The sequence below is a fragment of the Oryctolagus cuniculus genome, chromosome 14, assembly GCF_051225735.1.
Source record: "Oryctolagus cuniculus isolate XC-2025 breed Fujian yellow rabbit chromosome 14, ASM5122573v1, whole genome shotgun sequence".
NCBI lineage: Eukaryota > Metazoa > Chordata > Mammalia > Lagomorpha > Leporidae > Oryctolagus > Oryctolagus cuniculus.
Window position 1 is genome coordinate 58,037,776 of NC_142880.1, and position 27,948 is coordinate 58,065,723.

Consider the following 27,948-nt stretch of genomic DNA (forward strand, 5'->3'; position numbering starts at 1 on the left):
ACTTTTGCAAGCAGGTACACTTATTATTCCCATTTTATAGGTGACAAAACTGACACTCAAGGGTAGTAGGACTAGGAATTTGAGCCTTATTCTTCTGGATTCCAGAGCTGGAACTCCTAGTCACCAAGCTGTCCTCATTTCTGCAAGATGGGAAGAAACTAAATTATTACTATAGTTAGGCAACTGCTGTTTTTAGAGTACTTTGAGTTGCTGTTGTGTTGTGGATTTTCCAAGCATATCAGGACTTGTAATTTCTGTGAATACTAATTTTGGGGAAGGATTTACTGTGCAAGTGATGTGTATAAGCACTGGGACTCAGCAAGGAGCAAAGTACTCGTTTTACTGTGGGTTCCTCCCAAAGCAGAGCTTCAGACAAGGGTTTGGTACAGAAAGCCAGGTGAGGAACCGGAAGGAGAGAAGGATAGGAGGAAGCCAGTCAAGGTGACTGTGGCACCAACCAGGGGTGAAGTCCGCTGAGGCTCTGTGAGAACATGTGGGGCACACACCTCAGAATCATCCCGCCACCCTGCCACGTAGCTCCTGCCCTTATCCTTTGGTCCAATGCATGTTGCTCCTGGGGGCATTCGTTCCTGGCTCCTCCCCAGGCCTGCAAATAAACTAGAAAACCCTAGAGCCAGTTTGAGAACTGCCCTTAGGTGATCTCCAGGGAGGGTGGCCCAGGGGCTCTGACTGCAGCATCTGCTGTGGTCCAACAGCTGAGCTCAAGGGAGTCACAGTCCTGTGGGGCAGGAGGGTTGATGGAATCCACTGTGCAGGACAATGGAAAGGTGAGTACAAGCAATGGACAGCTGCACTAGAAATGCGATTCCATCAGGGGACATTAAGGAAGAATTTCCAGGGAATGACCTTGAAGGGCTAAAATCAGACGAAAAATAGCCCCCTGTCCGCAACATCTTCCTTATTCGCATCGCTAGAACCTACTGCAGGTACTGCTATGGTGAGTGTTGCCTGGCCTTTGTTACCAAGAGCTTTGAATTCTTTTCCTGTGCATTGTCGTGCTAGGGTACTTTTGTGGTTGGCAACAGGACGGGCAGCCCAGGCATGCGCACACAGCAGCAGCCGGTGCCTCTGAGCCATTGTCCTTGAAGTTGCGTAGGGAAGAGCCTGGTGCTAGCTAGCTCCACTGCCCTACACATCCACCAGAGCCAGCCCTTCTTCAGATGCAGATCACCCCTCTGCTAGTGTGAAATCCTGGGCAAGTGGCCTCTGAGGGCAGCACTCATTGCAAAATTCCAGGAACACAAAAGCGTGCACCTGGAGAGCTCCTGAAGGCACAGATCCTTGGGGCCTGTCCTCAGGGGTTCTGCTGCTGTAGTTATGGTCAGGTCAGAGGCTTTGCCTTCCACAGGCTGCACCCTGCTGACCCTGCTGAGCTACAGTCCCCACCTGGAGGAGCAAGGCGCCACACCGCTCATCACTTCTGTCTGTTTTCACCTGGGTCAGGGCGTTCCAGCCTCTGCACCACCCACCCCTGGGGCCTGGTCACTATTTGTTGTGGGGGTTGCCTGTGCATAGCAGGAGGTTTAGCAGCATCTCTGGGCTCTCTACCCACTAAGCGCCAGTAGCACCTCCAAGTGCCGACAGCCCAAAATGTCCCCAGATGTTGCTAATCACTCCCTGGGAGGCAAAAATCATCCCAGCTTGAGAAATGCTGACTTCGATGTTCAAGAAAAACTACTCCCCAGACTTGAATATGCATAAGAATCAGGTGGGGTCTGCAGATTCTGATTTGAAGGCCCGCTGTATTTCTGGTAAAGCCGAGGCTGGGAGGCCGCTGGGGCCGTCGGGGCTGCCCGAGGCCGGGCCACACTTGGAAGAGAGGCCGTCCACCCATTGTAACGAGTCTACCTAAAGGTGGGTGCGGAGGTGTCCCTGCGAGTGCTGGTGATTCCACCAGTCCTGTGGTTCCTTCGTAAGTCCCAGCTTGAGGAAATCTCTGACCGTTTCTTCCCTATGGCTCCGAACCCTCCCCCAGCCCAGAGCCTCTGCTCCTGCGTCCAGGAGGAGTGAGCCTTTTTCTGGGCACGACAGCCAATCTATGTTTCCTTTCGACGGGCGCGAGGATGGCACTAGGGCTCCTCAGGACCCCAGGGGCCCGCTTTGTACTTCTTTTTGTTGTACTTTCCGGGAGTTTTAGAAGGGGAACATAGGGGCAGGAGCCTTCCTCTGGAAGGTGAGAGATGCAGGTGTACCGAGCTGAAATTCCAGGAGGGCACTAGGGAGAAATCCAGGAGATGTCTCTGGGGGCTGCAGTGAGGCGCTGGTACTCAGAGCTACAGAGGAACAGAGAAGGCCTGAGGCTGAGGAGCTGGGCAGGGGCGGGGGCAGGGGCGGGGGCGGGGGGGGGGGCGCTCCCTTTACAAACTACTGAACTCCAGGATTTATTCTGGTGATGAAATTCTCTGTAGACTTCTAGAAATACTGCTGCTTGGCCCATTGTTATTTTTAGCCATTGTCTGTTTCCTATTGTTGGGAAGAGTAGAGATTCTTAGAAGACATTTCCAGCATGCTTTAGTGAGAAAGTCTGAGATGGTGTGGGGAAGGAGCCATGGCTACTGCCCTGCAAATGTCCCCTGAGGGCAGTGCTTTGGGACAGAGAAAGGACAGCTGATACCCTAAGGTGTGTGTGTTTGGGGGGGGATGTCCTGTGGGACAGCGCAGGTGCAGACACCCAGTCTGTCCCCCAGCGGTGCTCCTGCCTGTGACCACTGGTTCTGCAGGGCTGTGTTCCTACTGTGCGTGTGCGGTGCGGGTGGGTAGATCCTCCCTGTCACATCTCTGTTGAATGCATTCCGAGCTGTTCGCTGGGGACTCCCACTGGCTGAGCTTGTACTGTGTTTCTGAGCCCTACCCAGGAAGACAGGAGGCAGCCTCTTGGTTTTGCAGTCGGAAGGATGTATGCATAAGTGTTGAGAGGAAAATTCACGTGGGAGATGAGAGAGATTAGTCAGTGCTGTGGACTGAATATTGGTGTCCCCACAAATGCATATGTTGAACTCTAGTCCCCGCTGCGATGGTGTTGAGAGATACAGCCTTTGAGGGGTGACTAGGTCATGAGGGTAGAATCCTCTCCATGGGAGGAGTGCCCATTTAATCAGACACCGGGAAGCATGCACTTGCTCACTCTCGCTCCACCTCTTCCCTCCCTCTCTGTTTCTCTCTGTTTGGTCTAAGCCACCCCGTTCACAGCAGTCCTTTGTTATGGGAGCCCAAACAGACTATGACAGTTAGGATGATGCTGTAGACCAAGAAACTTCCCAGTGCTGCTTGTGAAAAGACGGGCACTTGTCAGTGCTGCCCTTCCAGTCTGGGGAGAAATGAGGAAAAAAGATCAATACAGTGAGTTTCTTACAGTGAAACTCACTCTAAGGAATAGAGCCTTGGGCTGCAGTCTCCCTAGCTTGGAAGAGGCTACACGGTCTTGTCATCCATGAAAGAATGATGTTTCTCATTGCTATTTAGTGTCTTTATTGGCCAAAGAAAGAAAAAGAAAATAGTTGGTTCCAAAAATAATGCTACAATTTTTATGAGGCTGTGGAACTTGGATGTCTAGAAATCACTCAGCTGGGCAGTTGGGAGAGTGCAGGTGAGAAATAGTGCTCTGGTCTCAGCGGCAGCAGTGGAAGAGGAGAAAGGACGGTGGAGGACAAGACAGGACTTTGTATATGTGACCCCAAATTGTAAACTTTAAATATGTACTGCTTGTTGCATGTCAATTATACTTCAGTAAAGCCTTTTATAAAAATGCCTGTGGGTGCCCTTGAACTCCGGGCAACTCAGGGACTCAGGGTCAGGATGGAACCTTCCAGAGAAATACAGAGGATGGAGGGGAGACACATCCTGGGCCAGGGGAAACGTGGGAGTCACCTCCTGAAGTGCTGTGTGTAGGGCGTGCGCTGCCCGGGGCTCCATTTCCCTGATCTCCTTGGGCAGAGCGACAGACCTCGAGGTTGGTGCTGCAGGTGCCTCCACGTGACAAATGGGGGCAGAGGGAATGAGGGAAGCGTTGTCCTCTGATGCTGAGCAGGGAGGTGTGAGATATTCAGATGTGGGACTTCGGGAGCCTAAAACCCAAGAAGGCCCCAAGTTCCGGCTCCATGTTCTGCCGTCCTCTATGTGACAACGGATGCTATGGCCTCGAGGGGGTCTGGAGAGAGAAGATGGGAAGAGAAGGAACAGGCCCAGAAACCTCCGGATCCTGTCTCCTACCAACTAATCCTCCCAGGAGAAAGGACTATACAGCACACAGGTCAGTGGCTGGCCCATGGGCACAGCTGATTTCTGGCAGCTTTGGCCTCATGTTCCCATTGGACAACTCTTCATGTCCGGGCTGCAGGTGGGCCCATGTCCACCTCTGGGTGTTGGATCTTCCCACTGTGGTAGGGAAGAAAGGCTGGGCAGGGTCTGACCACTCCCCAGAAGGAGAACTGTGGAAGTACCTTTAGTGGGATGGCCTCAACTGCCAGCTCAGGCCTTCTCGTGCCTGGACCCAGGCTCCCAATCACTTCAAAGCAATCTTAATAACAGTGACAATGATTTTTGAGTCAGGTATTATGCCAAGGACTTTACAAGGAATAAAAAAATAATTTTGAAAAAAAAAGGAAGAAAGCAGGTGTTCCAATCTAGGTGACCTTTCTTTTCTTTTCTATTTTTTAAAAGATTTATTTTTATTTATTTGAAAGGCATTTACAGAGAGAAAAAGAGGGAGAGACAGAGAAAGGTCTTCCATCTGCTGGTTCACTGCCCAAGTGGCCACAACAGCTGGGGCTGGGCCAGGCTGAAGCCAGGAGCCAAGAGCCAGGAGCTTCTTTCTGGCGTCCCACATGGGTGCAGGGGCCCAAAGACTTGGGCCATCTTCCACTGCTTTCCCACGTGCATTAACAGGGAGCTGGATTGGAAGTGGAGTAGTGGGTCTTGAACCGGCACCTATATGAGATGCGGGAACTGCAGGTGGTAGCTTAACCTGCTATGCTATAGCACTGGCCCCTCTAGGTGCCTTTTCCACTCAAGCCTGGCCCTCTGGAAACACATGGCCCAGTTGGTGTTAGGAAGCTGGAGTAGGGAGCAAGGCTGGCCGGAGCCCAGGCACTCTGATATGGTTGTGCAGGTGTCCCACGAGGTGTCTTTAAGTGTTGCACCTATCCCCTGCCCCTGCCAGTTGATGTTTAGGGGCAGGAATGCAGACCAGGGTCAGCTGAGGGGCAACAAGGGCTTAGCACATGAGGAAAGGCGGGGTTGAAAAGGGAAGTCAGGTGACTTTGAGGCGGCTAATGGGCATGTCCACTATCTTAATTGTAATGCTTTCATGGATATATACCTATGTTAAGACTTAGCAGGTTGTATGCTTTGAACACGTACAGTCTGTTGTATGTTGGTAAAGCTCTTTATAAGAATCCCAAACATGCATTTGCCCAGGGTCTGTGTGTGATGTGGGTTAGATTCCCAGGGCAGCTGGGAGTCCAGAGGGAGAATCGCCTGGGGGCCAGCCCCAATAGATTCCTGCCCCTTCTGCTGACACTGCGACTTCAGAAAGGCTTTCCTGCCAGACTGGCTGGGAGGTGATGGGGGCGGAGATGGTGGTCTGCAGAGCCCCTCTGCTGGATTAACCACGAGAAGGGCTCTCTCGTTTGGGGTGGGAGACACACTTGGGTCTCCTGTGGAGTCAGTTGCCTGAGATCAACCACCTTCCAAAAAATTGTTTGTCTTGCCTCTTTCGAGAGAGGGAGACCACATTCACATAATTTCTGTTACAATCTATTGCTATAATTGTTCTATTTTATTGCTAATTGTTAACCTCTTACTGTGCCTGCTGTATAAATTCAACTCCGGCACAGGTGCGTCTGGTCTTGTTTGGGACTAGCCATGCTTTCGGTGTGGAATCTTGGAACACATCCCCTAGGGAGAAGGGAGGACTCCGTGCTTCTCAGAGTGTTATCTTCCTAGGAAGATGCATTCACAGGTGCCGCTGCTTTTCCTTGAACTTGACTCAAAGATCCATGCTAGATTGGCACAGATTCCAAATTTTCTTGTGGAAAGCAAAATATTGTTTTTACTTTTTCAAAGCAGCTTATGCTTAAAGACCTTTCCAGTAGCTTATGCTTTCAAACACTTCCCTCTGGAAAACGGAGGATTTAAAAAAGTGGGTTAAGACAGCTTCTCTGTCACCCGAGAGCTATTGTCCCCAAGGACACGCAGGTTCCTCCCAAGTCTCTTGTGGGTTGCTGTGACATGAAAACACACTTGTCATTGTGTTGTGGTGTTGTCTGAAATTGTATTTTCACATAACAAGCACTTAGGCAGTGCATACTGCATGCTGTCCATTGTTCCCCATGCTTGCTTGCTTTTTTTTCTTTTTTTTAAAGATTTATTCATTTGAAAAGCAGAGTTACAGAGAGGCAGAGGCAGAGAGAGAGAGAGAAGACTTCCATCTGCTGGTTCACTCCCCAAATGGCTGCAATGGCCAGAGCTGTGCTGATCTGAAGCCAGGAGCCAGGAGCTTCTTTTGGGTCTCCCAAGGGGGTACAGGGGCCCAAGGACTTGGGCCATCTTCTACTGCTTTCCCAGGTGATAGCAGAGAGCTGGATCAGAACTGGAGCAGCCGGGACTCGAACTGGCACCCATATGGGATTCTGGCGCTGCAGGTGGCGGCCTCACCTGCTATGCCATAGCACTGGCCACCCCCTACCCTGCATGCTTTCTTAATATTAGCTCATTTAATTTATTCTCCCTAGCAGCCCTATGAAATAGGATGTTTTTATAAATAAGGAAATAAAATTATGTCTGACCTCCAGCTGAAGGGCTGTGAATTTGGAGACTTGTGTACTGATGTCTGCTTACACATTTTTAATCCACTTCCTCTCAGGAACGAATATCAAGAGATTGAAGGTCCCCCTTCTGATTCAGCCACTTAGATCCTGCTATACTTAGGCTGTATTAACCAAGGATTATTAGCAAAGGTGACAGTGCAGTGGCTAAACTTACATAAAAACACAGGATTTGTAGAATTTTATCAAATCCTCAAACACTGTAATCCCCAAAATGTTCAGTCCAAAAATTTTTTTAACTTTACTTACTATTCATTATCTTCAAGGTAATGGTTTAATAAAGATTTTATTTATTTATTTGAAAGTCAGAGGTACATAGAGAGAGGGAGAAGGAGAGAAAGATCTTCTATCTGCTCGTTCACTCCTCTGATGGCCCCAGCTGCCAGGGCAGGCCCAGGTGAAGCCAGGGGCCAGGAGCTTCCTCTGGATCTCCCACATGAGGCCAGACACTTACGCCATCCTCCACTGTTTTTCCCAGGCTATTAGCAGGGAGCTGGATTGGAAATGGAGCAGCTGGGACTCAAACCGGTGCCGATATGGGATGCTGGCACTGCAGGTGGCAGCTTTACCTGTTACACTACAACACTGGCCCTGAGATTTTTTTTTTTAAGATTTATTTATTTATTTGCAAGTCAGAATTACACAGAGAGAGGAGAGGCAGAGAGAGAGAGAGAGAGAGGTCTTCCATCCGATGGTTCACTCCCCAATTGGCCGCAACAGCTGGAGCTACGCCGATCCGGAGCCAGGAGCTTCTTCCAGGTCTCCCACGTGGGTGTAGGGGCCCAAGGACTTGGGCCATCTTCTGCTATTCCAGGCCATAGCAGAGAGCTGGATTGGAAGTGGAGCAGCTGGGTCTCGAACTGGTGCCCATATGGGATGCCAGCGCTTCAGGCCAGGGCAGTAACTCACTGTGCCACAGCGCCAGCCCTGAGATAATGTTTTTAATTTATATTATAGTCAAAGACTTAATGCTCCACTAAACAAAGAGTTCAACGAATAAAAACTAAAAAGACCACAATTTAGGAATATAGGCAAGGGATATAAACCATAATCAAATGAAAAGATGTCTGTTGCACTCAGATACAGTAAATTTTAAAAGTCACAGCTCATTATAATTACAGTAGTAGGTCATTCTTAAAAATTTGCTTGACAAAGATTTAAAACAAAGTTTGATAAAAAATTATACTTTCAGGAAAACTAATACATGCATTTCTTTTTTTGATCTTTTTAGTTTCAGAAGTTTTAAATGCATCTCTTTTTATTTTATTTTATTATTATTAGTTTTTTGACAGACAAAGTGGACAGTGAAAGAGAGACAGAGAGAAAGGTCTTCCTTTTGCCATTGGTTCACCCTCTAATGGCCGCCGCGGCTGGCGCGCTGCGGCTGGTGCATTGCGCTGATCCGAAGGCAGGAGCCAGGTGCTTATCCTGGTCTCCCATGCGGGTACAGGGCCCAAGGACTTGGGCCATCCTCCACTGCACTCCCTGGCGATAGCAGAAAGCTGGCCTGGAAGAGGGGCAACCGGGACAGAATCCGGTGCCCCGACCGGGACTAGAACCCGGTGTGCCGGCGCCACAAGGCGGAGGATTAGCCTATTGAGCCATGGCGCTGGCCTTTTTTATTTTTATTTTTTTGACAGGCAGAGTGGACAGAGAGAGAGAGAAAGACAGAGAGAAAGGTCTTCCTTTTTCCATTGGTTCACTCCCCAGTGGCAGCTGCGGCTAGTGCACTGCGCTGATCCGAAGCCAGGAGCCAGGTGCTTCTCCTGGTCTCCCATGCGGGTGCAGGGCCCAAGGACTTGGGCCATCCTCCACTGCACTCCCGGGCCACAGCAGAGAGCTGGACAGGAAGAGGAGTGACTGGGACAGAATCCGGTGCCCCAAATGGGACTAGAACCCGGTGTGCCAGCGCCACAGGCGGAGGATTAGCCTAGTGAGCCACGGCGCTGGCCTTAAATGCATCTCAATTTACAGTCTCTGGCTTAGATGCCATCCATACGATTATTTTATGTTGGTGATGTGTTTTGCACTCAGGAAATGATTTAGAAGACTTGCCGAGCCTTTGTTCATTCTTTCATTTGTACATGGATGGGGTATATGGCACTGAAAACCTGAATGAAGGGGCTTGCTCGAGAGGACAAGGCTCACTGCCTCACCAGCCTCTGCCTGGATCTTTGGGGACAAGTTTGAGGGTGATTTCAGTTTCCCTTTGCAGCAAAGGCTTGTCAGATGAAGGGATGGAGCAGGTACTGGGGACATGGCAAACCTTGGCTTTGTGGCCATTGCAAAAGACAGACTTCACCTGATTAGAGAGGAAATCATTCATTCTGGGCCCATGTGAAATCGCCAAGATCATTTGCTAACGGGACCTGGGAATAGGCTGGCTGTGGGATTCGGCCTCTGAGAGCTGGGGAGAAACTTGGTCCTGGGAAAGCCAGCTTAAAGAAATATTCCTCACTCATGGCAGCCTCGGGAACACGAGTCCTCCAGTGCTACCATGAGGGGCTGGAGTCTACTTGCATGTGGCTCCCGTTCTGTGGCCAGGCCTGGGGCTGCACATGCACAGGCAGCAGCCAGGAGCAGGCCCGTGGCTCTCAGCCTGGCCTGCCAGCCTCTCGTCTGGACATGCATGCTTAATTACTCCACTGCTCTCTAAAAATGATGTTGGCTTGCCCTTGAAATCCTCAACCATTTGCCAGGCCCTGCCGGCTTTGTAAATACCCCCTGTTGTGGTGCAGAGAGCCCGAGCCCAGGCAACGGCCCATCTCCTGCAGTTCCGAGAGATGCTCCATTGCAGTGGGCCCAGCTGCTGCTTCTCCAGCTAACCTTGGCTTCTCAGACAAGGCTTGACTGTTCATGTCCATTCTGGGGGATTGGCCAAATCTGAATTCCTTCCCGGGACTGCCCCTGCCATCTTATCCTCAAGGTTAGCACCTGTAAAGTCATTACCACCGTATGCCGGTCTGCAAACGTCTCTGCTTTTCCCACAAATGGAGACCATTGCCAGATTCTCACTCGATGATCCAACTATGGAGCCACCACTTGGGTGGAAAATTACTTCTTTCTGCCCTTGAATATGAGATAAACACTGAAAGGCTCGAGACTGTAAGTTATCACACGTGTTTTACTTACAATGAACTTTTTATTCTGGGATTGTTTTGGATTTATGGAACAAGTTGTGAAGATATTGAGTCTACCCTGTTTCTCCTGGTGTGAACCCTGCAGTGGGAGCGTGGGCCCTTTGGCCTGATTCTCTCATTGTTAACATCTTATGTAACCGTGATACGTTTGTCAGAACCAAGGAAACCATCCTGGCACATCTCTATTAACTAAACTCTGCACCTACTAAGATTCCACTCGTGTCCTTTATCTGTGCCAGGATTCAATCCAGGACTCCACACTGCCTTCAGAAAATTCTATGTTTAACACTAGAGGACCCTAGGTAGGACAGTAAGATAGCAAGAGAGAGTGAACAGCATTGATTGTGCGGTTGTCCTATTTTTCCTCCCTGTTAGCAGTTAAGGCCTGATTATGGGGCATGCATTTGGCACAGCGGTTAAGACGTCACTTGGGAAGCCCTCAGACCATACAGGAGTGCCCAGGGTTGAGTCGTGGCTCTGTCTTCTAGTCCAGCCCCTTGTTAATGCACATGGGAGGTAGCAGTGATGGCTCAAGTATTTGGATCCCTGCCACCCACATGAGAAACTCAGGTTGAGTTTGGGGCTCCTGGCTCCAGTTTGACCCAAGCCTAGTTACTGTGGTATGAACCAGTAGATGAGCTCACTCACTCACTCTCTCTCTCTCTGCCTCTCAAATAACTAACTTTTTCAAAGATATATTAGACATTGTTTTAAGATATGTACAGGTTGATTTTAGCAACGGGTGTCGCTCTCAGGTGTGGGAGTTTCTGATGAATACAGAAACTCCACTGAAAAGCCCCAGTCCCACAGAGCTGCCTTCTCCAAGGAAGGGAATAGCCAATTTAAAAGAACGGATGCCGGAGAGGTGTTTACTCCAATTAAATATCTTGTAGTAACGTAGTTTAGATTCCTTGGGCAGAGGCAGAGAATTTGTCGTATAGGACACAGTGAAGGATATACTTATTTTTGGAACACCGTTCTTCCGTCTACCTGAGCCCCACAGAGGTAGCTGTATGATTGGAAAATTGAGCCCAAGAGGCAAGTGTAGAGGAACCGGGGCTGGCTAGAGGGGAGGAGGTGAACGTGAAGGGTGGAAACGGTGGTCTGAAGCAGCCGTTCGTTCTTCTGCAGGACCTGGCGGAGAGGGAGGGCAGCACCGGCTTAGCCAGAGGGGTGCAGGTGCGCCTCGGCCAGGTGAGAGGTGAGCGCCTGAATGGGGCGCTGTTCTATCTGTGGTCACTTTGAAGTTTGCGTGTGCAAGCCTAATGCTAATCATTTTCTTTCTTCTGAGGCACACTGAGAGCAAACCAGCCCCTGGGAGAATATTCGTGCCTTGGTGACAGCTTTGTGTTTCTGGAAGCCTAGCTTCCCATAAAGGTAGTTAATTGGGAGAGGTAGCATGGTGCACGCTTGCTTGCAATTAAAAACAAGGCTTAATTACTATGGCTAAGGCTAGAACTAGCTGATACTATTCACTTTGTATGTAAATAAGGCATACAATTTTAAAGGTTAAAGAAATGTGAGAACAACGGCTAATTGGGTACCTTCCTCCGCCATTTAAAATTCTTAACTGTTTAATTGAATTCTGTTTGTGTTTTAATTTCTCCTCCAAGGTGTAATAGAACTTGTGCGTCTTCAGATTTCCAGCCGTGTGTGTGTGTGTGTGTGTGTGTGTGTGTGTGTGTACTGTGTACTGGGTCCGGCATTCTGGTATTTCAGGACAGCTAAACCTCAGAGTCCCCCCTAGATGTGAATTTTCACATACACCAAGACACCCCATTTCCCCTACAAGCCACTTACTTAATTTCTTTTGCCTGCTCCACCTCTGCCTTTCCCGCCGCGATTTTCTTCCTTGCACCCACATAGAGCCCCTTCTCTCAATCCTGCAGGAGCATGTGTGGCAGCTGCGTGAGCCCCATGGTGCCCTCCTGGCCCCCAAATCAGACGGGAGTCATTTGTCTTTCTCTGGACCTGACCGATGCTCTGACTTTATCTCTTTGAGGCCGTCTCCCGCCTGACCCCTGCCATCTGGTGTTTGCTAGTCATTTGCATTCGACCCTTAAGTTTTGCTCATTAAACACCCTGCTTGGCAGCTCTGCAGCTCCCCTGCAACTTTTACAGCTTGGCTTTGGGTACAGGCTGCTTCCAGCAGAGCCCAAAGGTACAGAATCTCAGTTAGATTGGAGCGTTCAACAAAGATATTGGAAAACAAAATCATAAGATTTTCATGCACATTTAAAGAGATTTGTCTGCAGTCTTAGGGGATAGGATATGGGACTTTATTCTTTGAAGTTTTTTTTTTTTTTTTTTTTTTTTTTGCCTTTTAATACTATTTGTTAGGGTTCTTTTAAAAAATATATGAAGAAGTATAAAGAAAAAAAAAGTAACCAGTAATTTCACTGTCCAAATAATCCCTCTTGGTGTATTTTGACTGGAAATTTATACATGCTTACAAAACTCCAACAGTGCAGCACGATAAAAAAAATGACAACTTTATACATAGACACACATATCTACATACAAGGATAATGAAACATAAGAGATTCTGTTTGCTACTTTACTTAATGTGCCCCAGAGATAGTTTGAGATCAGTGCAAAAAAAGGTTTCCTCCGATATATCTACGATGTGCGCAGCAGTGTGTCTTATGGACTGATGATAATTTAGCCAGTCCCCTGTCGAGGCATGCCTTACTTGTTTCTAATTTCTTACTGCAGTGAATCTGTGGTGAATATCCTTGCAGATTTGTCCCGGAAAATTCCTGCATGTATATCTGTTGGATAGATTAATACAGTAATAGGATTATCAGAACAAAGTGAACATGCATTTTAAACTTGATAAGCAATGTCATAGTCTTCCTAAGAATGCTTGCAAAAATTCACACTCCCAGCAAGTGTGTGGAAGAGCCATTTGCCATCTATACTTACTAGGTTTTGTTTTGCTTTTTTAAATTTTTCATCTATGCCGAAGTTATTTTCTCTAAGCTTGAATTTGGAATCCAGGACTTTTTTTCTCCAAATGCTAAATCAGATCCCCCAACACCAGTCTCTAGGCTGATGACTGAAATACACCATTCCTCCATGAGCGCCCTGCTCCCGTATCAGCCACCTGCCTGCTGACGGCTCTGCTTGGATGTCTAAGGAGTGTCTCAAGTGATAGATGGATGCGATAGGAGAGTCTCTGATTTACTGCCCCTGCTGCCAAGCTGCTCCTGCTCCTCTTTCTCAGTTAATGGGCCCAGCTTCTACCTAGTTACCCAGACCAATGCACTTGCAGTCACCTTGATTCCTTTTCCTTTTCTAACCTGTCAGCAAATTGACATTGTATCAGAGTTATCCCAAATCACCATTTCCAACATGTCTACCTCGCTTATGCCAACACTACCTCTTGGGTAGACCATTGCAAAAGAAAGTGGAATTGCATTTTCATTCTTGTCTCTTTAAAAAAATTTTATTAGAGACAGACAGAGTTCCCATTTGCTAGTTTACTCCCTCAGTGCCTGTGAAAGCCACGACTAGGCTGGGCTGAAATTTGGAGCGGGGAACTCAGTGCAGGTCTGCCCCATGAGTGGCAAGGACCTAAGTGCTTGAGCCATTATCGTTGCTTCCCAAGGTGCACATTAGCAGGAAGCTGGGATCAGGAGCAGAGCTGGGACTCAAACCCAGTCCCTGCGATGATACGGGATGTGGCCATCCCGAGTGGCATCTTAACCACCAGGCTAAATGCCAGTCCCAGGATCAGGACAGTGTTGCTGCCAGATGCCTCATAAAGCAAACTCAGTTCTCAAAGTGTGGGTTTTGGAGTTGCAGTTAGGATCCATGCATCTGTGCAAGCAAAGGCTTTGGTGGAACAAGTCTTCAGGGGAGGACATAAAGACATAAACAGGGCCAGCCTCTTTCTCACTGAATTATCTCCCATTGGATTAGATGATGTTAAGGTCCCAGTCTCTGAGGGTCTCCATTTGCTTAGATCATATCAGCACATTCACCCACCTTGTAGTAACACCCACAGGGTGGGGAGCAGGGGTGCCGGAGACTCTTACCCCCTTTTGCTACCAGGTGACTGAGTGCAGGGGCTGGATCTAGCAGCGCAGGCTGCACCTGCTGAGCCCTGGGGTTCTGTGACGATTGCCCAGCAGGCTGTCTTCTCACAGCAAGCAGGAAGAAAACCATTGCAAGGTGTTGATTACTCCCCAGGCTCCTTCCCTTTTCTTTTCTTCTCAATGACAGTGGAATGGACACATGGCAATATTGACTTAATATTCGCTCTGCTCAAGAGAATTGGGTCTCTTCAAGTGGGCGGTAGTTAGCCGGGTCACAGCAGGGCAAAACTACTCGTTCAGCAGCTTTTGGTTGTGCTCATAGGCCTCCCTGGAGTAATTTGTGTTTGCAGTTACCTAAGCAGCAGCATTGAAAGCATCCAAAGGACGCTGCTGTGTGTACAGGACTGGCCAGGCCAGGGCTAGATGGTGCAGCGTCTGTGGCATTTGGGATGACTTTGTCCAGGCCTTATTTGCTGATAGTAAGAGAAGCAAAAAAAAAAAAAATCAATGTTAGTGTGGACGCCCACATCCCATTCAGAGTGCCTTGGGTTGAGTCCTGTTTAGACTTCTGATTCCAATGTCCTGCTAATGTGCATTCTTTTTTACTTTTTCTTTTCTTTTCCTTTGTCTTTTTTTTTTTTTTTTGAAGATTATTTATTTGAAAGTCAGAGTTACGTGGAGAGAGGAGAGGCAGAGTGAGAGAGAGAGGTCTTCCACCCGCCGGTTCACTCCCCAGTTGCCTGCAATGGCTGGAGCTGCACCATTCTGAAGCCAGGTGCCAGAAGCTTCCTCCAGGTCTCTCATGTGGGTGCATGGGTCCAAGGACCTGGGCCATCCTCCACTGCTCTCCTAGGCCACAGCAGAGAGCTGGATTGGAAGTAGAGCAGCTGGGACTCAAACTGGTGCCCACATGGCATGCCAGCACTGCTGGTGGCAGCTTCACTGGCTACACCACAGCACCGCCCCCCCCCCAACTTTTTTTTTTTTTTTTTTTTTTTAGATTTATTTATTTGAAAGTGGAGGGAGAGAGAATGAGAGAAACAGAGAGATCTTCCACCTGCTGGTTCACTCCCCAAGTGGCCATAATGGCTGGGGCCAGGCCAGGCCAATCCAGGAGCCTGAAACTTCAGCTGGGACTCCCACCCAGGTATCAGGAGCCCAAGTACTTGGGTCATTTTCCAGTGCTTTCTCAGGGACATTAGCAGGGAGTTGCATTGGAAAGTGGAGCAGTCAGGACTCGAACCGGCACTCTGATATGGATGTCAGTGTCACAAGCTGTGACTTACCCCACTGTGCCACAGCCCCAACCCCACTAGTGTGCACTCTGGTAGGCAGCAAGGTATGGCTCAAATAGCTGAGTCCCTGTCACCCACTCGGGTTGTCCAGGCTGATTTCTGGACTCCTGGCTTTATATTGATCCAGTCTCAGCTGTTGCAGGCAGTGAACCAGTTGAGGGAGCATCTCTCTCACCTCCTCCCTTCAAATAAAGGCCAATTAACCAAAATATTGATGTTCACTTTGGTCACTCTGACTCCCATCTCTTCCAACTGGATTTTGACATGGGTGATGGCGTCTTTGGATGCTGATTCCCAACATCCTCCGGTCTGTTCCCAGAAAAGATTCCAGCGTCTTCTCCTGGTGACTCCAGGCTACTGTACTCTGTGATCCAGCAGAGCGTGCGAGTACCACCCCGTCCAGCAGAGCGTGCGAGTACCACCCCGTTTCTGTGCTGACGGCCGATGTTAAGGCATCTCTGAGTGGGGTCTTGGCTTCAGTCTTTCGTTAGGAAAAAGCACAATTCCCACGGGCCCACCTGAGCTATTTTGGTGCTGGGAAACCCATCAAAACCACCACTCAGGTCATTTGCAACATTGTCTTTTGTCTCCACAGTTAGTCATTCCCTGACCTTTAGAAAGAGCCAAGCCTCAGATAAGTCTGGTAAAAATATCCTTTGGGAATGAAAATAAGTTCCTTTGGCGAGGATATTTGATGCAGCTATTCAGAGGTGGCTTGGGATGCCTGTATCCCGTGTCAGGGTGCTTGGGCTCCTCGCTCAGGTGTGCTCCCAATCCAGCCTCCTGATAATGTGTACCCTTGGAGGCAGCAGGTGGTAGTACTGGGTCCTTGCCACCGATTTAAGAGACCTAAATGGAGTTCCGGGCCCCTGGCTTCAGCCTAAGCCAGCCCTGGCTACTGTGGGCATTTGGGGAGTGAACGGGCAACTGGAGGATTTCTCTGTGTCTCTCTGTCCTTCAAATTAAATGAAAAGAAGTAAACAAAACTTTTAAAAAGAAAAGAAAATGAGTTCAGGTCCTAGGTGCGAGTTCCCCAGGTGGCTGCAAAGCTGGGAGATGCTGTCAGAGAGGTCACGGGCTTCCCGCTGGAGAGAACACCCCATGCGGGCTGTGTTCCAGCCACATCCCAAACCAGCCCAGCCAGCTCCTTGCCATGCTCCTCACTCTACTTTGGATCACCCGAATGACCCATCGGAAAAACTCACGGCACCGCTGGGCAGCCTGGCCGAGGGCCGCAGCCACCGCCTGTGCCTGGAAATGTGCTAGACGAGGACACCTCCCAGGGTTCCTGGGAAGTGGGATGAAAAGATAAGTTTGTGTTGGAGCAAGATTTTGAACTTCATGCCTAGTTTTCCCATACTACATATTTTTTCATGACCTTTTGGACAACCCCTTATATGTGTAGATTTCAAGGTTTTTTTATTTTTTTGGACCCAAATGAACTTATCTTTTAATTCCATTTTCCACGACCTTGTCAGAGTGCCGTCCCGTGTGCTTAGGATGTGTTCCGTGAACACCACCTGTGCGGATGGCAAGGAGGGTATTTGGTAGCAAAGACCATCAAGTGGGTTACCTGACCCAACACATATGGATTTTCTCGCAATTCTGGAAGCCCAAAGTCTAAAATCAGAGCCTCAGCAGGCCCGCGCCACCTCTGCAGGCCAACCAGGAGCCTCCCCCCACCCCTCCCAGCCCTGGTGACCCTGCATCCCCTTTGGCTGTGGCCGCATCCCTCCGGTCTCTGCCTCTTCCTCTCCTCTGTGTCATCTCCTTGCCTGTCTCCGTCTCAGCTCCCTCTGCCTCTCTCCAGAGGATACACGTCCTTGCTGTTGGGGGCCTCCTGGAAAATCCAGGACAGGCACCTCCTTCCACGGTCTGTCACTCCTTCACAAGGCAAGGACCTATTTTCCAAGCAAGGTAGCAGTCCCAGGTCCCAGGGATTAAGGCGTGCGCACATCTGTGGCACCACTGTACTCAGGGACTGCTACCTGGGGGATGACAATGGTGACACAAAGCAGTAAGGATGTGCAGGTGCATCTAGGAGTCTGCTGGGAGGTGATCAAGGTGGCGCCACCAGGCTCTGGCCTGACTCAGTGTCCCACACTTCACGCGTGTTCTGGACAGTCCTCTGCTTGCATAGCCCCAACACCCTGTTAGGCTCCTGGGCCGGCTCCTGTCAGATGAGACATGGAGGCCTGGGGCCACCCCCCAGGCCAGTTGCCTGCCTCCTTGAGGGATGAGGGCATTTACAACAGGCCCATTTTACACATCCAGGCCAGGCCACAGCCCAGGGCCAGCACTCGAGAGCAGCTGCAGTGCTGCTCAGGATCCAGCGATTGCATCCATCCGGCCCCTGGCTGCTGCCCAGGCCTTCAGTGGGGTGCACCACCCATGTGCAGGCCGGGGGAGCCAACATCTCCCCCAGCCAGGCCTCTCTGTGGGACGGCCCTCCCTTGCAGCCGCGAAGGCTTCTGCCGCTGTTACCGCTTGGCTTGGGTTTGGCGGCTGGTTCTGTAACCTCGAGGGTGGGAAGAGGCTGTTCTGGATCTGGCAGGGCCTTGGTGTGCAAAGTGAAATCCCTGATGGAGAAGATATGGCGTGACAGGGGCCTGCTGAGCAGCTAATGACGGGATGTGAGGTTCCGGGCCCTGTGCCTGCTCAGAGCAGGAAAGAATCCGTAGGTGGGGCTGGGGGAGGGGAGGAAATGCTTTCATTACTGTCTGCTTCACTGATGAAGTTTTGGTGTCTCCTGCCACTCCCAGCAGAGAGCTCGGAATGAACCCCACAGTATCTGTGTGCACTCATGGCTTCCAGGGATCAGCTCAAAGCCCAGAGTTGCTTTCCTAGCAGTTTAGGCGGAACTGGAGGGAAATTGCTCTCCAGGTCTCTCTTCATTGCCCATATCAGTGTGGAGACAGCAGCTTCTACCCAGGAGCTGGGAGGCCTGTGTTCTTGCCCAGTTCTGCCCCTATAGTCAGAAAACTTGGAGGAAGTTGCTTAAATGCTCTGTGTCAGATTCTTCACCTGGAAAATGAGAGATGAGCCTACAAACCCCAGCCCCGCGCTTAGGCTAAGGAGGGGGTGAGTGGATTTCCTCGGCCATAGCCCTTTTAGACAGGAGTCATCGCTACGTCCCTGCATGGACTGAATGCGGTTTTTAAGGAAAATGACAGAATGTGGCAATCTCCTAAATAAAATGTGTTTGTATGAATGGTAGCATTTAAAATGTGAAAAACAGGCGAGGCTTGTAGACTGTTAAGTAGAAACAGCCAGGGCTGTCTCTAGCCCTAGAGAGCCCTGGCTTGACAGTAGCTCTTGGGGCTAGGGGCTGTATCTTCTGCGTTATCTCATGTTTTGAATCCACACTAACTGGTGTGTTAGGAGGTACTCTGTACAATGCTGAGTCGCTCTGGGGCACCTGGTCCACCTGCTGTCTTACCTGTGAAGAGCTGGGCCTCAGGGATGAAATGAGACTGAGCTGCTGGGGGCTCTTCCCCAGGTACACCGTGTTCTCCCGGCCCCTACTGAGGCTGTGCTCTCAGCCTCGATGGCCTTGGCCTTGGCCTTGTCTACCTTGAAGGCAGGATCCTCAGGGAAGCCTTTCTGGCCTTGCAGGCTGAGTTGTTTTGTTTCTTGTTCCTGTGGTGCTCCCTCAGGGCTGGGCCAGGGCCTGGAGAGCCGGTCATGAAATTACAGGGGCATCCAAAACCCAGTGAGCAAGAGAAATGATCCCTCTTCTTTTTTTTTTTTTTTTTTTTTTTAAGAGATTTATTTATTTATTTGTACGGCACAGTTAGAGAGAGGGAGAGAGAGGAATGTCTTCTGGGTCTCCCATGCAGGTGCAGGGGCCCAAGCACTTGGACCATCCTCCACTGCTTTCCCAGGCACATTAGCAGGCAGCTGGATTAGAAGTGGAACAGCCAGGACTCACACTGTCACCCAAAAATGGATTGATAGCATTGCAGGTGGTGGCTTAACCCATACTGTACCACAACACTGGCTCCAATATGTAGTATCTTAATGCAGTAATTTAAAAAATCAAATGGAAAGTAAGAACAAAAGTCTTCATTGTCAACATCTGAAATAAATGCAGTAGCTGACTTTGCCCTCATGCTACACCATGTTACTCACCTCCTCATAGTACTCTCAACCCTGTCCACAGGACCTGTCTTTATTTGCTGTCTTGTTCATCATGCATTTTTGCAGTAACTCTGATTTTTCAAAATATTGCATTAAAACATTTGTTGTTTTGTTGACTCCAATTTTGTGTCCCAGACATTGGTGACACTTTCTTGGCATACCTTACCTTAGGACAGTGCACCATCACTGTACTTGCTGGGTGTCTCAGCTGCTGCACTGTGAACTCTTTGGGGTCGGGGCAGGCTCTCTTTACCTGGGTTTGACAAAGACCTGATGGGGTCTCCTGCACAGCCTTTGAGGTCCTCTGCCTCGTATGTTGAGAGTAGACCTGGTACTGCCTTGGATCCTCCTCTGTCCATCCTCAAAAGCATTTGAGAAGGATGTGTGTCTTACTAAAGATTCCACGGGGGACACCCAGACGCTGCACGTCCTCAGAGTTCAGAACTCAGAACCTGAGGCCCTGCTGGAGATGCCAAAACAGGACTGGATGTTTCAACCCCGTCTGTGCTCGCAGGGTTGTACCTCTCCTGGGGGCTGACTTGCTGTTCACCTGAGAGAGGTCAGGGAAACTGGACGTGTAATGAGGATAACACAGGCATGGCAAAGGTTTTCAGACAGTAGGAGCCATTCGCAGTAGGGAGTTTAGCAAAACAGGAAAACCTCTGCAGAAGATGAGAAATCACCTGGAATCTTGCCCCAGGGGTGAACCCTGGGAGCATTTCCTTGTGTCCACTTTCAGACTTTCTCCTGTGTCTGCAGAAAATGGTGATCTCCCAAGTGGAGAGAGCCCCCTGCTTTCCCAGGCTATTTATTCTGGCCCTGGAGCCATTTCAGCTTCCCTGTAGCTGCCCCCAGGCGCGCGCTGAGATACCTGGGTTCCAAGTCAAAGAGCCTGGAGAGCTTAGAATCTGGAGGGGAGCTCAGGGCAGGGGCCAGGGCTCCCCAGTCCAGGATGGGAACCTTTGCATCCTTGAGTCCCCAGCAGGAGCTGCCGTGTGTGCCTCGGACACGGAATTTCTATTAGGCTTGGACTCCATTTTGGCAGCGCCAAGGAGGACAGGGCTGGGTGGAAGCAGCTGAGGGTCCACTAAGTGCTAACACTTTGACACACATCATTGCATCCACTCCCCACAATGACATCGTGGTGGTCAGTAGGCACCTGTGATCAATAAGGAAGCCGAAGCTCAGCAAGTGGAGCAGGTGGCCAGTGTTACCCAGGAAGTACCTGCAGAGTGGGACCCCCAGGCCCGGGTTCTGCTGCCTCCCCAGCTCGAGGCAGGGCTGGGAAGGGAGGAGGAAGGTTGGCCTCCGCCTGCAGTCCTCTCTGTTCTCTCAGCAGTGGAGTGGAGCTGACTGCTCCATGCGGAGCTGCTTTGGGGGTTGGTATGGTTTTGTGCGCACAAGGCTGCTGATTTTCATTTATTTGCTCGGCAGATGTTTGTCAGATGCTCCGAGCGCCACTCTGGCGTCAGAAGGAGGAAGGAAGTGGCGTGAAGTCCCTGCCCTCGGTGGGTTTATATCCTGGCAGGGGAGAGAGACACGTGTAGAACACACACACACCTGTCTGTGTGCTTAGTGCAATGCCAGGTCTGCAGCTGCTTTAGTTTTAGCACTGGGAGTCCTTTGTCCCAGGAGATCCTTCAGGCCTGGGTAGACCAGGAGAGTTGGTCACCTTAGACTGGCTGGGGAAGGGAGGGCGTCTGTGAAATGTTAGGGGCTGGGTGTGCTCTGAGCTTGGCCCTCTTCTCCCTCCCCAGGGAGCACCCATGTCGTAAGCTGCCAGTCCCTCTCTCCCTGGACAGAGTCTCCAGGTTGGACACAGGCTGCCTCTGACTGTACCCACCTGCTTCAGGTATGCTTCTAGCACCAGAGCCACCTGCCCTCTGAGACCTGAGTCCCCAGTCCCCGGGGATGAGCTGTGGTACAGACCCCATGTGGTAGGCTCTCCATTGTGGCTGAAACCAGTGGGTGTTAGATGCAGCAGGGGCAAAGCGGAGGCCTGGATCAGTTCCCTGGCAGACGGCTGGCAGTACACACAGGTGTCTTTCTGCTCGCAACCCCTCTGCAGCCTCAGACATGAAAGCCCTCTTCCTGTTTCATTTCAAAAATCCAATACCTGTTCTAATCTCCCGAAGCCGGTGCTCCGCACGGAGCCCCGCCGGAGCCTGAGGCAGCTTTGATGTCATGCGCTTGCAGCTGGGAACGGAACTCTGGTCCTCTCTCACACTCGCAAACCGTGGGGATGACGCGCAGATGTTTTTCTAATAACGAGTAGATGTGCAGGCGCCGACACATGAGAATAGTTTCCAGTCCATAAGTTAATTAGCAAGCTGGGGAGCCCGGATAAATAAAGCTTTCTGTTTCCTGCAGGCTGAAATACCAGATCTGGAGGTTCCCTCCCTGCTTTCTCCCGCACACAGAGCGTCAGGGTTCGAGGGCAAGCATTTGAATGACTGATAATTTGTGTGCGTTGAACTGGCTTCTGAGCGGCCACATGGCTGTGTTCCTGCAGACACGCCAGCTCAGACATGCAGTCAATCAATTATTTGCTGCCTGATTCTCCATCTCCCCAACCTCCAAACTTGGCCTCTGTGTTTCTTCTCATATGAGCTCTGTGGCAGCATTGCTGAGAGTAGAGAGGGGCGGGAGGGGTGGGAGTTACTGGCCAAGCCCTCTGATGGTAGTGCCGTTTTGTTTCCTGAATCTTCAAGCAAACCCACGAGAGAGGCGGCATTGTTTTCTCTGTTGTATAGATGGGAAAACGAAGTCTTAGCAGACTCAGCTGCTACTGCTGGTGAGTGGGGAACTAGCTTCAAGAGGCCTCATGGAAGGCCCGCGTTGTTCCCCATTGAGCAGAGGTCAGAGGTGAGCTTCCCTTGTGTAAAGGGTCTAAGCAAGACCTGTACCCAGTGGTCAGCTTTGTGGTGCAGTGGGTTAGGCCGCCACCTGCCATGCTGGCCTCCCATATCTGAGCATCCGATCCAGCTCCCTGCTAATCTGCCTGGGAAGGCAGCAGGTGACGGCCGAAGTACTTGGGCTCCTGCCACCCACCTGGGAGACTTAAATGGCTCCTTCCTTCAGCCTGGCCACTGCAGCCATTTGGAGAGTGAACCTGCGGATGCAAGATCTGTCTCTGTCTCTTCTTTCTCTGTCTCTCTGCCTTTCAAATAACTAAATACATCTTAAAAAAAAAAAAAAAAAGACCTCTATCCAAATAAAGACTTCTTCCCATGTTGGCTAGCAGTGGCTCTGTTGGTAGAAGTCAGCCTCCTGCCTTCAGATCCCACTGGTCACACCCTACCCTTCATTAGCCTTCTCTTTTTTCTCTCTCCTTCCCTCCCTCTTATACATTCTACCCTTCCGATCTCTCTTCTTCTCTTTGAAATGGAAATGGTTAGTGTTTTCAAGCAGATTGAGCCATCTTCCCAAGAAGCCAGAGAGAAAGTCTGAGAGATTATCCCAAAATTTATTCAAGCCTATGTTTCTTTGTAAAAATTCAGTCCCAGCATCTGAGACTTGGAGTTGAATGAGTGCATTCCCCTGGGTGGATGGTGTGTTTACTGCATATCACTGTCTGCTGCTAACTGTGCTTTGAAACAAGAGACATGTGTTTTTAATAGAATTGCAAGTTGTAGGCCTTGTTAAAAATACCCACATGCTGGCTGGAGGAGTCAGGCGGGATGTAGCCGTCAAGCTAGGGTTCCATTCCCAGTGTGCCGGGGCAGGCGCCGGAAGCCAGCGAAGCTGCACCCTCTTGTTGGCATGGTTGCCTGTTCTTTTGGAAATGACCGCTGGCCAGCAGCAGGTCTTCTCAGCCCCACCCATGCACAGAGCAGCGATGGGCTTCATCTGAATTCGTGTTTATTTGCAGGGAAGCTTTCGCCTTTATTGTGAAGAGTGTCCGTTGATTTTTGTGGAAAGCCTGAATTACAGGGTGCTTTAAAAGAAATGCAGCCCTCGTGGCTTAAAGGAACGTGCGTTCCTTCTGAAAGCTAGGACCAGGAGTTGGAAGCCAGACTCACACAGGATAGCCGGTGAGCCCCATGTTCCCCAAAGCAGCGCCTGTCCCCAAAGGACTACCTGGAAGTCCTTCTTTGCCTTCATTTTCCAAATAATGTATAATTTTTTTATGTTTGTAAATGAGAGACTTGAATAAAAATGAAATAAACTTTCATCAATAGTTTCACCACCCATAGATGTTCATTTCCAAGATATTTCTTTCCAATAGTTTTTTCTATGTGTGTGGAATCCTATTCTATGTTTCATATACTGCCTTTGTATTATATTACATGCATTTTCCCATTCCATCAAAAAACCCTGTGTCGCAGGAAGTGGCCAGTGTGTGGGAGCCACTGAGAAGAATTGACCAGCAGTAGAACACAGAGCTGTGATCAGAGTTAGATTTATTAAAATCCGCTGCAAGGGAGCAGTAGGTGAGCAGGCCAGGATCATAATCTGGGCGCTGCACATGGAGGCAGATTGCCACCGGATGGGAGCTTTTCCATCTCTGGTGATTTCCTTATTGCTGGGGATTTTGATTAGGGGCTTCCTTATTGCCAGGGGCCCAGGTGACCGCCACACCCTCCAAATGTGTCTCTTTGGAAAATGAGTACATAATGTGACATCCAGTAGATACACCACAATTGATTTAACTAGTGCTCTTTTTCTCAAATATTTTGACTGCAAATTTTTCCTATTACAGAAAATACTGTAATATTCCTGTCCTTGACTCTTAATTATGTGAGATGTTTCTTCTATTTGAAGTGTCATTGCTTTCTTCCATGGTGAATGATGGATGTGTCCCAGGAATATAAATCAAATTACCCTTTAAATGCAGAAGAATTCCCCTCATCCCAATTCAGGAGCCACGTGTCTTTTTGTAAGGAGGTCCAGAATTAGAAAATAAAATAGGGTGGAAGAGAGTTTGCATGCACATGACCTCATCTCTTGTGTTACCTGGATTGCGTAGTGCAGCTTAAGGAGACATGTTGTGTGCTGCCTCCCCTCCAGTGGGTCAACACCTGCCCCCAGGAAGCCTGGTTTACACCCAGGAAAGATTCACAGTGGGATATATGGAAGAATATAACAAAGTGTCAGGCTATAGGGTGGATGAGCAGGGATTAAGAGAGACAGAATGAGGCCGGTGCTGTGGCTCACTAGGCTAATCCTCCACCTTGCAGCGCCGGCACACCAGGTTCTAGTCCCGGTCGGGGCGCCGGATTCTGTCCCGGTTGCCCCTCTTCCAGTCCAGTTCTCTGCTGTGGCCAGGGAGTGCAGTGGAGGATGGCCCAAGTGCTTGGGTCCTGCACCCCATGGGAGACCAGGATAAGTACCTGGCTCCTGCCATCGGATCAGCATGGTGCGCCGGCCATTGGAGGGTGAACCAAAGGCAAAAGGGAGACCTTTCTCTCTATCTTTCTCACTCACGGTCCACTCTGCCTGTCAAAAAAAAAAAAAAAAAAAAAAAGTAGAGGAAAAGTCTTGTATTTTCCGATGACTTCTGGAGAGAGAAGGAACTTGAGGCTGCTCTTAAAGAATACCCCCGGGGGTTGGGTGTTTAGCCTGGCTGTGAAGACACCCACATCCCATATTGAGGCACCTGGATTTGATGCCCATCCCCAGCTCCTGACTCTAGGTTCCTGCCAATGCAGACCCTGGGAGTCAGTGGTAATGACTAAAATGACCGAGTTCCTGCCATCCATGGGGGAGATCTGGATTGTGTTCCTGGATCCTGGTTTTGGCCCCATGTAGTCCTGGCCATTGCAGGCATTTAGAGGGGGTAAATCAACAAATGAAAGCACCTTCTATGTCTCTCTCTCTCCCTCTCCCTCTTTCTCTCAAATACATAGATAAATAAATTTATCAATCTGAGATTTGTTTTGAAAACCTATAGTATGCCTGGCAATTTATACATAGCACCTAATTTATTCCTTCTTGTCAAAAGCAGTTAGACTGGCATCAGCACTGTGGTGAAGGGGTAAAGCCGCCACCTGCAGTGCCAGCATCCCATATGGCTGCCGGTTCAAGTCCTGGCTGCTCCTCTTCCAATCCAGCTTTCTGCTATGACCTGGGAAAGCAGTAGAAGATGGCCCAAGTCCTTGGGCCCCTGCACCCATGTGGGAGGCCCAGAGGAGGCTCCTGGCTCCTGGCTTCGGATCAGCACAGCTCCAGCTGTTGTGACCATTTGGGGAGTGAGCCAGTGGATGGACGACCTCTGTCTCTGCCTCTGCCTCTCTGTAACCCTGCTTTACAAATAAAAAAAAAAAAAAAAAAAGCAATTAGGCTGTTAGCCCCCCAAATGAGCCCCACACAATTTAATGAGTATAGATTTATACAGCATAGTATTGAAAATACATGCAAATGCAATATACTTGAAGTAGACACAGGCATATACACATATTACAAATGGGGAGGGGAAGATAAGGCTAGGAAGTTAGATAGGAAGAACTTTAGCTCTGCGAGGGAAGGATTCTTTGCGGTTTTTTTCACTCATTGCACACAGCTGTATTAATGACTGAATGGAGCAGAAGTTCAGTAAGTATTTGTTGAACGAGTGGATGGATGGATGAACAGAATGGACAAAGATACGTGCTGTATGTCCTGTGTACACTGCTAGTGGTCAGATGAAGATTCGACTCTGAACTTCCTTATAGACCAAGCACACAGGGTAGTTTCCAAAATGATTTCTATTGATGAAGAAGGAACAGGTTTAGCAGGCACTGGGGATGAGATTTGAACTAGGTTATAAGAAATGGGGGATCTGCTACAGGAGCAAGACTGCCGTGGGGAGCAGTTGGAAGAGATGGCTGGGGAATGGGGTACAGAGACACATAGGCGGTGTGTAGGCATGTGGGGAGTGGGGGTACAGGGAAGCATAGATGGCGTGGAGGCATGTGGGGAGTGGGGGTACAGAGACACATAGATGGTGTGTAGACATGTGGGGAGTGGGGGTACAGAGACACATAGATGGTGTGTAGTCATGTGGGGAGTGGGGGTACAGAGAAGCATAGATGGTGTGTAGACATGTGGGGAGTGGGGGTACAGAGACACACAGATGGTATATAGTCATGTGGGGAGTGGGGGTACAGAGACACATAGATGGTGTGTAGACATGTGGGGAGTGGGGGTACAGAGACACATAGATGGCATGGAGGCATGTGGGGAGTGGGGGTACAGAGACACAGAGATGGTGTGTAGTCATGTGGGGAGTGGGGGTACAGAGACACATAGATGGTGTGTAGACATGTGGGGAGTAGGGAGCAGCCTGGCCTGGACCCAAGAGAGAGCAGGAGGCAGATTCATTTAAAAGCAGAACAATCTGGCCATTTCCTTCCCAGATCTCATCCTCTGTTACAAACAGAATGCATCCTCTCTACCAAATTCCTGTGCTGTAGCCCTAATTCCTAATGTGACGTATTTGGATACAGGCCTTTAAGAAAGCAATTAGGACTCCATGAGGTGGGAGGAGGAGGCCCTCATCCAACAGGACTACTGTCCTTACAAGAAGAGGAAGAGATACCCACAGCGCGGCTTTCTCTGTGCACACCTGGGCAGATCGAGGAGCAGCACAGTGAGATGCCCACACCTTGGTCTGCGACTTCAGTCTCCGTAACTGTTGGCCAAACCACCCAGGCTGTGACATTTTGTTGTGGTTACCTGAGCGAGCCCCAGACAGCATCTCTGTAGAAAGACAGGCTCACACCCTCAGGGAGACCTGCAGAAGTGACCAATAGTCCATGTGCCTCAAGCATGGTGGAGTTGTCCATTTGTAGAGGAGACTTGAAGCATCACTGGTCCTGAGATGCTTCTCTGTCCCTCCATGTCTCACCCCGCCTGCCCTGTGTACTGTGGCTCCCAGAGGCCTCCTTCTCAGAGGGGCATAACAATGCCAGTCTGGGATGCCAGCGAAGGCCCTGCCCATGAAGTCTGGACTAATCAAGCTCTACATCTTCAATTGTGGTCTGGCGTTTTCCACTATATCTTTTGCAACTTATTTATCTAAGCCCCCACTTCTCATGGCCTCTCCCTGCCCTCCTCTAAGCGCAGATACGACTCACCCACAATTATAAATTATAATTGTACTTCTTGGAGATGGATGCAGGGGGACAGCAGTGGTCACTGCAAACCCCTCATTTGCAGCATCTGGTCCCAACCATAAACACCCATGGGAGCCTGGCATCCAAGGGGAGGGGCCACGTGGCAGGAGCCCAGGCACTTGTTTTCCTCTGGCTGTCTTTGGATTATGCTCATTCTTTTCCAGTGACTTCTGTAGCCATCAAAGGTATTCTTAAGGCAAAACCGATGTTTCTGTTTGTCAGAAGAGAGAAATACTGTCTCTGGAAATCATTATTTGTTCTATAACGCTGGGTTTCCATGTGCAACATGGGCATTGACCAATCCACGAGGGACAACATTCACCAAGGCTGCCTCGTGAGTGGGGTCCCTGAGAGCTGTGCCACATCAGGCCCCCATCTGACCCAGTATCAGG

At 49.8% G+C, this 27,948-nt stretch overlaps 1 protein-coding gene across 4 annotated transcripts in view; it reads left to right on the forward strand.

The window, feature by feature from the left end:
• The window catches only part of PDZD2 (PDZ domain containing 2), a 403,443-nt gene that overhangs the window by 33,180 nt on the left and 342,315 nt on the right, over nucleotides 1-27,948 (forward strand). Inside the window, exon 1 of one of the 4 annotated variants that reach the window (XM_089312660.1) lies at nucleotides 1,763-1,875. The exons of the other annotated variants lie outside the window; for them this stretch is intronic. The gene's annotated coding sequence lies outside the window, so the exon portion shown is untranslated. Of the gene's footprint in view, nucleotides 1-1,762; nucleotides 1,876-27,948 lie in introns of those variants that run through there. 4 annotated transcript variants of the gene reach the window in all.